This window comes from Zingiber officinale, unplaced genomic scaffold (assembly GCF_018446385.1).
Source record: "Zingiber officinale cultivar Zhangliang unplaced genomic scaffold, Zo_v1.1 ctg72, whole genome shotgun sequence".
In the NCBI taxonomy this organism is placed as follows: Eukaryota; Viridiplantae; Streptophyta; class Magnoliopsida; order Zingiberales; family Zingiberaceae; genus Zingiber; species Zingiber officinale.
The window spans coordinates 69341-81780 of record NW_024589968.1 but is presented as its reverse complement, the minus strand read 5'-3'; the positions used below and the strand labels follow the sequence as shown (position 1 = coordinate 81780).

General features: G+C 36.7%; 1 non-coding gene and 3 pseudogenes across 1 annotated transcript; 3 read left to right on the top strand and 1 right to left on the bottom strand.

Annotated features, from left to right (window-relative positions):
- The first annotated feature begins 1619 nt into the window (after nt 1–1619).
- LOC122037722 lies at nt 1620–1797 on the top strand (annotated as a pseudogene).
- A 2494-nt stretch (nt 1798–4291) lies between these two features.
- On the bottom strand, nt 4292–9267 carry LOC122037659 (annotated as a pseudogene).
- Nucleotides 7152–7224, top strand: TRNAA-AGC. Its single transcript has one exon. It is a non-coding gene; the product is annotated as a tRNA-Ala (tRNA).
- Nucleotides 9268–9621: 354 nt separating the features above from the next.
- Nucleotides 9622–9806, top strand: LOC122037671 (annotated as a pseudogene).
- The last annotated feature ends 2634 nt before the right edge of the window (nt 9807–12440 follow it).

Genomic DNA, 12440 nt, shown 5'->3' with positions numbered 1-12440 from the left:
AAGACCATGGGAAAACCCTAACCCTACGGTCTACGAAGGGCCCGAACTATAGGAGAATAACTCGAGGGGTGATTAGCTTGCAGGTTAGATTAACTAACATGTTAAGGCGCTTTCATACCGGAAGCAACAAAGTTGGGAAAGTAGGCAACAAAGTTCTTTAATATATTTTGCAATGGGAGAAGGAAGCACAAAGGCCAAAGTAAGATTGACTTTCCACATCTCATCCCTCCAGGCTATTGCAAGTAGATATAAAAGAAACAAAACGAGTTCAATAGGATGAACTCAACATATCAAATGAGAACCACCAAAACCTCAAGAGTAAGATGCATGAATTGAGACTTCCTCCTCAAAATATGTGACAGTACGATTGATCATGTCTGAAAATTGAAAAGAGGGCATGCTGGCAATGGTGACTTGGTTATTGATTGGAATAAGAATTTTTTACTATGAGAAAAAGTTTTCCTTTGATCTCGCACACACTAAAACATCCAACAAAAAATGTTAGTGCCCAGAAACCAGGGGAAGTCTTTGGCGATAGCCCTCCGATGCTAACGACGCAAGGCCTCTGCGAGTGGCGGCCATGAGAACAACCACCGCCCAAATCAGAGGCAAACTCCGTGGGTGTCCCTCAAGGCCTACGACGTCGACAATTGGGGAAGTTCGCAACATGGACGCTATCTTTCCATGTGTTGGCAACAGGAAACAAAATCGATCAGAGCGGCAGCAAACAAGAGCAAAAGGAAGGGGTAGCAATTTTAAACAGGAGATTTGTCATGCATTTATATCTAACTATGTGCTCTGATACCATTGTTGGTACTCTAAATACATGAATCAAAACGAATTAAAATGGTAAACACTTACAACGATCTCCCACAGATCTACAATCGGCGATGATTGGACTAGCTGTCGGAAGAGCAATCATAGGATTGGAAAGCTCTCCATTATTCCACGAACCAAATCCCACCGTCTCAAATGTTCTCCTCACTCTCTTGTTGTCTCTTTCTCTACACTGTGAATCGTTCCCCATGATCCTTGGATGCACTCCTTATTAAGGAAAATAACCCAAGGATATAATGGACTTTTCCATTAAGAGTAGTGGGGAACGTGGACATTTTCCAACGTTCCCATTTCCTATAGGATCGACATCTGAAACTGACTAGTGACGAGCCGAGCGAATCGGGGGATCAAACCCACAAACAGCTTCGTCGAAGAATTTGATTAGTTGATGCGGGAACGAGGCGGAGAGAGGGTGATCAACGGAGGAGATGTCCCGCTTGTCGACGCAGCTGCAGCGACGAAGCAACAAACCTTAACTGGCTCTAGAAAAAAATCGCAAGCAATAAGACTCTCCTTTCTTTTCTGCGGCCAAGGAGGAGACGTGAGAAAGATCACGATTTGCAGTGTACTCTCACCTCTTCTTAAAAAAAACTCTAATGGCCATTTAGACCAGGTGGAGTTGTACTCTCGCCTCTATTTACAAACAAAAAAAACTGTAATGACCTTTTATACTAGATGGAGTATAGAGTTTAGGGTTTAGAATTTAGTCCCATATCATTTGTTTTTGATTAACGGAGTGGAACTAGTGCTATAAAAGAAGAGGCTATGACACTTTCTCATTCATACCTTTCTCGGCCTTTTGGCTAAGATCAAGTGAAGTATCTGTTCTTATCAGTTTAATATCTGATACGTGGACCATTGGTTCACTATGATATTAAATTACTTTTTCTTTGGGGAGGGATCATTACAGTAGCTTGTCATCCCTATGTTGCACTATTGTAGGGGTTCGGCGCACCGACCAAGTTAAATTAAATTTTTATGTTAAATTAAGTTAAAATTTTAATTAAATTATTCAATTTTATCGAAATAACTTAATTAGTGTTTTTTTTAATTTGGTAAGAAAAAATGATTTTACTCCCCCCAAGAAAAGATAAATCACTTATCAAACAACTTTCTAATAGGGAGGGCATTTAATCGGCTAAATCTTGTCATATTTTAAAAGTTGTTTCCCATAAATAACCCAATTAATTCGGCTTGAAGCAAAGATTTTATAAAAGTTCGGCTTGAAGCAAAGATTTTATAAAAAAAAATTAATTCGAACCTAACCCCAATCTGAATACAATTCGAAATCTTTAAATATGAATCTAAATAATTCGACCAACTTGAATAACTTAATTAAAAATAATTTTTTGCCTGTTATTTTTATTTTAATTTTTTATTTTTATCTCAATAATTTATCACTATTATCCTAGCTTTAATATTGATATTCATAATTTTAAAAATAAAATTTGATTTAATTTTAAAAAGATTTATTAAATCCTAAATTTAGGCCAATCCTAGTCAATGTGGACTCCGATCCAATCCGAGTACAACTTAAAAATCCTCCGATCTGAATATGAAAATTTCTAATTCAAGTTGGATATTTTTCGGGTTGATTTGGATTTACGGATCAGATTTATTTTTGACATCCCTAATTATAAATTATTAAGAAAATTTAATGAAATTTTGTTCCTAGTTCTACTATATAACCACCCAACTCAGCTACCAGCCCAATGTGTATGCTATTATAAAATTTATATAAACACAAAATATATATCATGCCAGGCCAAACAAAATCTATATATATTTATATATTATTACATTTTTAATTTGAAATTGATTGATTAAAATTTTTATATTTTAAAGTTTATTTATTTGATTAATGAGTTTAATATTTCAGTTTTTTTTTAAAAAAAATTATTTACAAATTTAATAACAAGTTTGTTAATAACTATAGTTTACAAGTTTTGTTTGTGAATATAATTTTTGAATAATTTAATATCTTTGTTTTTAAGAAATTTATTTATTTATTTAATTAATTAATCAAGCTTATTTATTTAATTCATATCGAATAAATATAAATAAATGATTATCGAGTTAAACACTAAATTTTCTCATAAATGTTTAATTTATTTTTGTTATCGAATATATAGATAGTGGAAATTGTATTTGAATTTTAAAAAAGATAAAATTATGATGTTATTTCTAGATCTCATTTGATCAGTTAAACTTATGAGTCTGAGAAATTTCTATCATTTTGATTTTTTTTCATATTGTAATAGAAAAAAAAATTGTTATCCCTCATAATTTGTCGTTTTTTTAGAATGCATCTTTATGGATTTTGAATCATTCATTTACCTTTACAATAGTTTTAATTTATTGAGTGCAAGTTTTTTTTTACAATTAACTTAAGCCATATAAATTTAGAATTCCCATTATTTTTTAATGTTACAAACTTATATTTGCAATTCGTATACATGTCATAAAACCAAAAAGCTAATAATCTCTTAGAATTTAACTACCATGTTGGAGATAGAGATGTTCTTTGTATATATTACAAGAAGTTAACAAGTTAATGACGAGTTCCTCTAACCATTAGATGATCTCGATAGGTTGAGTACAAGCAATGAGTCCATTTTTGCCCACCATATCAAAGATTGAACTAATTCTAGCACGCCTTATCGCGTCTTGAATTGGTTCGCTCAAATCATACATTTTTTATTGTATTGATACTGACAAATCTAAGATTTGCACCCTAAAAGTAAGTTAATTTGATAGGAATATTATAGCGAGGATTTGAGTTATGAAGTCTGATTTAATGATTTTTGATGAATGTATATATTTGCAATGCTGAAGAATACTTTTGAGTCGCGAGATTTATCCCATCGCCATTAGTGTTCAATCAACCTAATCATGGAGCCTCCGAGGCTATGGTGCAGCGGCAGGGCATCTAGGTTATCACCCAGGCACCCACGGTTCGAGCCCCAGCTATGGCGAATTTGCAGGACTTTTTCCTCTAAATGGGGCACGCAACTAAAAGATGTTGGGACCGGGTCGGTCATCCCATGCTCAACGTTACTCAGCCTGGTTAATTATTTTTAAGACTAGCTTAACATTACAAGACAACATTGGGAAGATGTAGAACCAATATCATCACATCTAAAACCCTTATTGTCTCAATCATTTTGATTTTACAACACACATTACAAGAACTAAAACAAAAACATTTTAGATACAAGTCAATCACTAGAAATCTTCTCTAACCGTATGAAAATGATAAGAAATCCACATGCGAACTCAATTTGTTAGATGTTTAAAGCAGTTCCATTCCCACGCATTTATTGTTCGACCATAAATCTGAATATTTGCCAAATCTTGAATCTATCGATCAATTCCCTCATTGTCCATGGTATAAATAGGGATTTGACAGTTCTTATTGTTATTTTTTGGGTCATTTATTAGACTCAGATCATCTTCATCTTCCTTGTAAGTTTTCACATATGTTTCGGCACTTGCCAAAATCAATCTTTCTACCATAAAAAGCTGATAGTTGTTCTCGACCACCGAGTTGAATATGTTTGTAAAGTTCGATGAGCATGCCAATTTGTACCTGTTACAAAGTTTGCACTCACATACAAAAACCAATATATATCCAATGCAGAAGTGCACGAATAGATGAAGCAACAAAAACAACAAAAAGTAGTCCGGTGCATAAAGCTCCCGTTATGCGGGGTCTCGAGGAAGGATCCATTGTATGCAGCCTTATCTTGTTTTTTTGCAAGAGGTTGTTTCCAGGATTCGAACCCGTGACCTTTTGGTCACAAAGCAACAACTTTACCATTGCAAGAGGCTGCACGAATAGATGAAGCAAAGAAGTTTATTTATTTCGATAGACAAAGCATAAATTCCAGAAATTATAAATTTAAAGAACAGAGAGATTCTTATGAATGACAGAAACAACACTTTGAAAATAGATTAAGAGATTGATAGACACATGGAAGTAGGAGGGTTGTAATCAAAGTTCATTCTTGTCATATTTTATGAATCTACTAAATCTTATTGCATTCTATAATAATAACAAGAATGAAAAGTTATCCATATGCGTTGAAGAAATTCTCCAGTGGTATCTCAATATGCATCATTTGTCTGCCACAAGAACAAATTCATCAAATGTTCTCATGTCACACGTTTGCAAGACTTTTGTGGCAAGTAGAGCAATGAAACTAAGAAAGAGTCACACGAGTCCAACACCAATTATTCATTTGAATGTCATAGAAACATCAGAGCTCATGAAAAAAGTGAATTTCTCTGGAAGGGTTTGTGTCATAGAAACATCACAACCCTAACAAAAAGTGAATTTCTCTTGAAAGATATTTTACTTGTATTATGAGATAGTTATTAGCTATTTTGCAAGTCAAATAACAAATTTGGAGAACCAATACCTTATCTGCTACATTCCTTAGTCTTTTGGCAGCCATCGTAGGAAGAAAATCATGTGGTAGCAAAACAGAGCTGTGATTGGTTCGATCCTTGCACTCCATAAACCTGGATGTTCATCATGGTCAAGACTAGAGCTTGAAGATTCAAAGATCACCTAGCAAAGTATCGGACCATTTAACCATGGCGACATCTTGGGAAATAAAGAAAATTTCATGTGCGGATTACTTACCATGCAAGAGGACTCGCAGTGCGGTTAATTAGTAGCACATTGGAGTAGTGATTATTTTCGTTGAGATCACTCCTGCTAACTCCATTCACGTGAATCACTCCTTTTCTTCTTAATTTCGAATTTGTTGACAATATGAGTGACCATGCCTTTGAGTTGTCCGAAATCACTGGTATTTTACTTGAAATGAGATCCAAATCCTATAAAGAATCAAGAGAAGAAGAACTTGTAGCCCAACTAAAAAAATCAAGTGACCATAACCAATTGCATTGATTGAACCGATATCAGTGCAAAAATGTAAAGACAAGCACATAAAGCATAGTCGGGATAAGAATTCCTAAAAGAAAATTGGCCCAGGACACTAATTGAAAGATAAAGAGAAAAGGATAATGAATCTAGAAAGTGCATTTGATGAAGAAGATATTCAAAGGGAGCTTGATAAATGAAAGCATTTCAAACAAAAAGCCATACAAGGTTTCATACGAGTCATTGAAATGACATCTCTAATATTCTTAAATTCACTATACACTAAAAAATTAAGGTATCTTGCACAAAAAGACTGGCTCAGATTCCAGTCTCTTAGTCTAACTAAAACACGAAAACAGCTGCACAATTTTCATTCGATTTTAAATATAGAGAGGAATGTGCATATCTTTCAAGTTACAAGTAGATTTGATATCAAAGTGACAATCTAGCTATGTCAAATTGCTAAAGAAATTAAATATTAACAAAACATACATTAGACAAAGTGGAATGGAACCCACTGCACAACCTATCAGAAAGAGTATATGATCCACGGGAAAGATGCAGAAAGCTACATGAAAGAGTATATGAGCATAAGTTTACCCGCTATTGATTAAATAAAAAAGGAACAAAATTTGCACAATGCTTCATTAAAGTTTTAGAAAAACACAAAAATAATGTCTGTGACTTATCAAATAATGTAACAGGAGTTGAGTAATTTTACATTCCATCTGTATTTGGATTTCCGCTTTGGTGCAGGATCCCCTTCTTGTTATGTGTTGGATTGATGCACATTCTAGAAGGCATCACAAATACTCTGCAAATTTTTTAAACAAGCATAATGTCAGTACAAAACAACTATTAATTAATTCCTCCATCTAGAATTCTTCCTACAAATTTTTTATACGCAAGGAGTGAACTTTAACACCCAAATCAAATGCTCAAAGGCAAATCTTCATAATCCCAGAAACTTGGAGTGTTCTTAATTCCAATTCAACGAATCAAAGAAGATCATCCACAATAGTGATGGAATATTAAAGCAAGGTAGTAGACCAGAAGAGAAATTGATGGGACCTTCCGAGGAAGAGGGCTTCTTGGAGGGTGCATCGGAGGCTGGACTCTTGGTGTCGCAGTGCTTTCCGGGGCAATCAATGCGGTCGCCCCAATACAAGTACTTGCTCTCCACCACCGCCTTGGCGGCTTCCCTCGACGACGCGGAGGAAGCAGGGATCGCAAAGGAGAAGGCAACCCAGAGGAGCGCGAGGGCAGCGGCAGAGATGAGGAAGAGTTATACGACGAGGTGCCGTTGGAACCGAAGAATCGCCATAACGGTGAGAGTCCGAGGTGTCGTTCACTAAATGCATCAATCTACGAGACGAACTAATTTTGTAATGATATTTGAGAATAAACATTAAAACCTATTAATGGGGATGTAGCTCAGATGGTAGAGCGCTCGCTTAGCATGCGAGAGGTACGGGGATCGATACCCCGCATCTCCATAAAATATTTTATTAGTTTATGTTTTTTATTTTGTATGTGAAAGTAATAAAACTCTTTATATATAATTTTATTATTCTAGGTACTCATTTATGAGAAATTCATGAACATACAATAGTGTTAATTTTTTTTTAGAGTTAGGTTAAAAAAGTGAACATTTTTTTTAACAGGTTTTCGTTGATGATCTTGGATCGATAACCAAGGTTATCAAGAATACCTCCAACAAAACACACCCTAAATGATCATGATTTGCGTATACATGGGTGTGCATGATAACAAAACACTATAAATATAGTTTAGATATTCTGCATACCTTACTCTGCACATCTCTTGAGTATCCAATTTGTTTTTTAAATTTAATTTTATGTTATGCTTAATACTATAATCCAAATCCTACACTCAAAAGACAAACTCTTATTGACATAAGTGGAGCTAAAAAAATTCGTATTTCGCTGATTCAATGTGCTGCCCACGAATGTCGCCTAGGCTAGCATCCGTGTGTGTATAGTATGTTATGCGATCGTCCGTGCCTGATTGGTAGAGGCACCTGGAATTGATCAAGGCGTCTCAATTTTTTTTATTTTTTAAAATTAAAAAAATCCATAAATCGGAGCTAAAAAAATATATCCTATATATATATATATTATACCCGTGAGTATCTAATTTTGTTTAATTTGAACATTATAATTTAACATATATAGACACTAAAGGTAAAATCTAATTAGTTTAAACTCGGAGCTTAAAAAAATAAAATAAAATAACACATGTATTTCAATTGGGGTGTCTGGATCAATTCTATGCGCTCGACAACATAGTTGTGGCCTGTTCCACTACAAAAAAAACAGCATTACCGACGGAATATTCTGTCGTAGTTCTGTCGGTAGAGGCATTTACTGACGGAAAATAAAGTGTCGGAGTAAAATTCGTCGGAAAATTATACTCTGACAGAATTACTATTCCGTCGGTACATTTACCGATGGAATAACTAGTTCCGTCGGTAAATATATACTGACGGAAAAGTTATTCTGTCGACAATTTTCGCTATCCTAATCTATGAGCCCGACAACAGAGTTGTGGACTATTCCACCGCGAACGATATATATATAGGTGCCCATCTTGTATTAGATTTATTTTTTAAAATTTATTTCTTTTAGCTCCTGAGTTAAGCCGATTAGATTTAAACTTTAGGGTTTAGGAGTTGGATTATAGTGTTCAAGCTAAAAAAATTAAAATTAAAAAATTTTAAGTAGCCATGGGGTATAAAATATATGTATTTTGGGTGTTTAGGATTTACAATTTAAAGGAATAAATTTCAAAAAAAATTGAGATGCTTGGATCAATTCTAGGCGCGTGAATTGTTCTGCCGCGAATGATCCTTGTAAATTTCTCATGAAGGAGATCAATGATCATAAGCAAAGGAAACCGGAAATCTCCATGTTTCAGGAGATACATTCTCTTGTGAAACATAGAACAAACACACTATTGTAAAACAACAAATTACTACAATCAAAGTTAACTGCCAAATTGAATCATTACCCGTTCAGCAAGCACGCAAGCTTCGCCAGGAGTCCCAACACCAACTGCAATTAGTTTAACTCCTGCTGCATCAAATTTGGATGAGTTTGCAGGTATCAAAAGAGAAGAGCTAAACTCACCAAAAAAAACATCCAAAATGCCTCATGAATGAACCACTGAAACACACTAATCCACACAAAAGTAGTTGATCATGTATCAATCAATCTGCTAGGACAATGAAACGGAACAGATAACAATTGCCTAATCGAACAAACTAAGAGCAGGTGGTAATCAGATCTAGAGAAGAAAGATTTAGAAAATCAGTAGTTAGTATGAACGGGAGAAGGGAAAAAAGGAAGCAATTTGATATTTCGTTTTGGTCCCAGAGATCGCTGAGGAACAGAGCTCTCCAGTGCCCCCGTCGCGAATACATGGATACCATCAAGGGCATCCCGGGTTGCGGTCTCATTGACGGCGCTAGTAGCTACTGCGACAGAGGAACCATGCGACGCAGCTTGAAGGATCGGCATCTGAAGCCGACTAGTGACGAGCTGAGTGAATCAGGGGATCAAACCCACAGATGGCTTCGGCGGAGAATTCGATCAGCTTACGAGGGAGCGAGGCAGAGAGAGGGTGAGTGACGGAGGAGAGGTCCTACTCACCGACGCAGCTACAGTGGCATAGCAACACACCTTAACAACCTCCAGAACAAAATCTCAAGCAACAAGACTCTCCTTTCTTTTCTGCGGTCAAGGAGAAGGAGACCTTTTATACTAGGTGGAGTTTAGAGTTTAGGGTTTAGAATTTAGTCCCATATCGTTTGTTTTTGATTGACGGAGTGGAACTAGTGCTATAAAAGAAGAGGCTATGGCTCTAATTTATTCATACCTTTCTCGGCCTTTTGGCTAAGTTCAAGTGTAGTATATCTTCTTATCAGTTTAATATCTAATACGTGGACCATTGGTTCACTAAGATATTAAATTAATTTTTGTTTTTGGGGAGAGATCATCTACTAGATCTCTCGTGTGTTATCCTTGTGTAGTACTATTGCAGGGTTCGTGTGTTAAGTTCAATTAAATTTTTATATTAAGGTGGTGTTTGGTTTAGAGGTTTGGAAATAAAGGAATGGATTCATTTCCAAACCTGGATGAAACCCACCCCCTCCCTTAGATTTTGATGGAATGAGAATAAGAATTAAGTTTTGGACAAAAATGCACTTAGTATATTTGTTTAATTTTTTTTCATTTCATTTTCTTTCCTTGTTCTCTCTCATCATACTTTCTCTCTCCTCATTCTATCATCATATTTTTTCTTTCAACATATTTTATCTCTTCTTATTCTCTCTCATCACACATTCTTTACAATTTTCTCTCTCATCATACATTCTCTCTCATTATTTTCTCTCTCTTTATTCTCTCATTTTTTTCATCATACTTTTTCTCTCATCATTCGTTCTCTCTCCTAAATCTCTCTTACCATACTCTCTCTCCATATTTTATCTAATCACACTTTCTCTCTCTTCATTCTCTTCCATCACTCTCTCTCTCCTTATTCTCTCTCATCACACATTCTCTACCATTTTCTCTTTATATTCTCTCTCATCACTCTCTCTCATTATTTTATCTCTCATCACTCTCTCATTATTTTATCTCTCTTCATTTATTCATCATACTTTCTCTCTCCTCAATCTATCTTACCATACTCTCTCTCCATATTTTCTCTCATCCCACATTCTCTCTGTAAAATATCGGAAAAAATGGAAAATAATAAAGTGGAATTTTTCGGAATTTTTGGAGATTTTTCGGGAATTTTTGGGAGCTCGTACGGATGAGTTAACGGGGATAAAAAAAATGAGGCCCAGGAAAACATGTTTAGTTTACCCATTTAAGAGAGGAAAAGTTTTTATTTTTCTTTTTCTTTTATTATTCTTTTCCCTTTTGTTTATTTTCTCTCTTGCGTGCTTCCCTCTTTCTCCCCTGCCGAACCCGACGCCTGCCCTAACCCATGCGACATCGACGGTTCTTCCTTCCCTTCCTCTCCGATCGACGCCGGCCCATGTTTCAGTTTCCCCGTCTCTTTCCCATTTCCAGCCGAGCAGCACAGACTCCTTTCTTCCCGGCGCCTTCTGCCCCTCGCGACCATTCTTCCTTAACTGTCGGTTCTCTCTCCCTTCCAGCGACGCCGACTGGACCGCCGACACCACCCGATTGCTGGCTACCGACTCCCCTTTGCCCTAGCGTCGACGTCCCACTCCTGACGCCACAGCGTCGCGGCCGATCGCTAGCCACCCGAGCTCTCGTCGCCTGCTAATTCCTTGTGCCCTAGCCGCCAGCCACCGAGAGCCCTCTGATTTTCACCACCGTGCCCTAGTTGCGATCCTCCTCAGTCGCTGCCCCTCTGACCCGATGCCCTAGTGCCATTGATGTTCTCTGTCGGTTCACCACCATAGTAGCAAGTGGAGTTCGCCTGAGAGAAGGCTGCTAACCTGGATTTGGAGTGAAGCTTGCAAGGTATTGGATTTGCAGGATTTGATTTCAAGATTTGTACTGGAATTGTAAACTATATGATGGATATTTGACCTATACAGCAGGATTTGGGAATTTTAGTGTTGGATTTGGAGGTTAGCGGCTCCACCTAGCTTCGGGCATCGTTTTGGCAGCAACTTCTCCGACTGTGATTCAATAGAGGAGGGCAAATTAGGTATGTTTTAGAAGTGATTTCTATTGTACATTGGAGTTTGTTTGTTATTTGATGATGGTGTTATGTTTGGTGGTGGAAAATAATTTCTAAATATAAGTGTGGATTGGAGGAAATGGTTGTGTTGATTTGAGGTGCTAGATTTACTGAGAAATAAATTTAATAGAGGGATAAATCAGATTTAATTGGTGATTAATTGTGTTGGTTTATAGGAGGAATTTATCCTTGCTGTAGTTACACATAAAATGGAAATTTGGAATAGTTACGGTTTCTGGTAAATAAGGATTTGTATTTGGTTATGCATTTGAGTTGTAGCTAAATAAAATATTTATATATTGGTGACACAGGACTGTGACTCGAGACGAGTATCTCGACGTCGTGTTTGGACCAGCTTGGACTTTTCGATTGGAGGCGGGTACTTTTGACTTATTGTCTTTGATATGCTTAGTAATGAAATTAACATGTTGCATTAATTGTGTTCCTTATTTGTTTCGGTTAATCACTGCCAATACATGTTACCTGTTTGATTGGTTGTTTGTTTGCATCTCGTATTGATCTCGTACCTGATTTTTCATGCTCAGGGGTAGTGATATAACCATGTTTCACATGTTCAGGACCTAGGTTTGATACCTTATTGATCAGTATATCTTGATATGATTTATTCACTATGATGCCCATTGTTATATGTCCAGAGGTTGGTTTAGTATAATACCACGCTTAGTGACATGCACCATTTGCATGATCGCATGCTGTGCGATAGATTGCTGCCTTATTGTTGAGCACATTGCCAGTTTCATCACTGTTCGGTGCTCCGTTGTGACGCTCATGGGTAGCGTGACACAGCATGATAGCACGTCAGTTTGGCTCTTCCGGTGCTCCGTTGGTCCGCTCATGGTTAGTGTGACGCAGCGTGTAGCACGTTAGAGATCCCTCCCCGTCATAGCGTATCGGGAGATGAGAGCATTGCGCTCCCCCATTTATGATTTGGGGTAGGAGTACGTGTGTA